The sequence below is a fragment of the Globicephala melas genome, chromosome 10, assembly GCF_963455315.2.
Source record: "Globicephala melas chromosome 10, mGloMel1.2, whole genome shotgun sequence".
NCBI lineage: Eukaryota > Metazoa > Chordata > Mammalia > Artiodactyla > Delphinidae > Globicephala > Globicephala melas.
In genome coordinates this window covers 72950984-72952556 of record NC_083323.1, presented here as the reverse complement: position 1 = coordinate 72952556, position 1573 = coordinate 72950984, and the positions used below count along the sequence as shown (strand labels likewise).

The 1573-nt window shown below is 44.0% G+C and overlaps 1 pseudogene; it reads right to left on the bottom strand.

The window, feature by feature from the left end:
- Positions 1-1000: 1000 nt before the first annotated feature.
- Positions 1001-1573, bottom strand: part of LOC132598021 (serine/arginine-rich splicing factor 3 pseudogene) — a 3886-nt pseudogene continuing 3313 nt past the window's right edge.

Below are 1573 nucleotides of genomic sequence, written 5' to 3'. Positions count from 1 at the left end.
GTCCCTCAATTTGTTTGTCTGTTGGTTTTCTGATGTTTTTCTTATGGTTGGGCTGGAGTTATGGGGTTTGGGGTGGAAGATCCAGACACAGATAAAAATGTCATTCTCCTCAGGTCACATCATCAAGGATACACACCATCAACGGGACTTGTGACAAACAATTTTACCCTTGATCACCTGGCCAGTATCGTCTTTTTTTTTTTTTTTTTTGCTGCATTGGGTCTTTATTGCTGCACACGGGCTTTCTCTAGTTGCGGCGAGCAGGGGCTCCTCTTTGTTGCGGGCACGTGCTTCTCATTACAGTGGCTTCTTTTGTTTCGGAGCACGGGCTCTAGCTGTGCGTGCTTCTGTAGTTGTGGCATGGGGGCTCAGTAGTTGTGGCTCCCAGGATCTAGAGCGCAGGCTCAATAGTTGTGGCCCACGGGCTTAGTTGATCTGCGGCACATGGGATCTTCCTGGACCAGGGCTCGGACCCGTGTCCCCTGCATTGGCAGGTGGATCCTTTTTTTTTTTTCTTTGTTCCTTTTGGAACCAAAACTTTAATCCCAAGGAGTCTCACAAAACATATGACAAATGACAGCATGAAAAAAAAAATTGCACAGTAACTCAAAGTTCAGCTCTACAATATACTCTTCATCTGGCAAGACATTGGTATCTTGATAATCTCAACTTCCAAAAAACATTACAAAGAGCTATGTATTCATGTACAGCAATCACAGAGGGGACTTATGACCTAACTCAAAGGGAAACTAACTTCCTTGAAACTTCTTAGATTCTAAACTCACTGGACAACCTCTTGTCCAGTGTGAAGACTAGTGGAATTCTTAACCCTCTAATCTAGGGTAAGGGTGCGGCTTTCATTTCTACCTGCTGGCTTGTGTTCACAGCACCTTTTAAAGACTGCTTGCTTAACTACAGCTGCATACCATATCCCAGCTACAGAAAGTCTTTTCAATGTTTGCCAGTGTTGTTTCCATAATAATAAACATCACACTTTAGGTGGGCAGGAGTTAGAGTTTTATTATCAGTCTAGGCAAGACCAAAAATTCAAAGCAAATTCAATTTTGCTTAAGAGAACATTGTAAAGAAACAATTCTTCATATTACATGCCTCATATGACCCATTTCAAACCATAGAGAATGACACCTTTATGTGTCACTGTCCCAAGAGACAAACAAATGTGAACAGCTAAAACATTTAAAAAGTGCATCAAGCTTCGGAAGTCTCAAACGAAACTTGAATTTTCTGTACATACTCCTGTCAAATGAAGTTATTTCCTGTGCACCACTCCTCTTGCAAAGTGGTCTGCTATTTCCTTTCATTTGACCTGGATCGGCTAGGAGACCTAGAGAAAGATGGGGACGGCTTGCGATTTCTCTCCTGGGACAGTGATCTCTCTCTTCTCCTATATCTACTAAAGGGACCTGCTCCGGCTGCGGGAGAAGCTTCTCCGTCTTGGAGATCTGTGGTGAGGGGGAGGACTCCTCCTCCAATGATCATCTCGAGGGCGACGACCCCAAGAAGGAGGCGGCCATGATTTCGACTTCTCCTTTCCCCATTCAACAGGTCCACT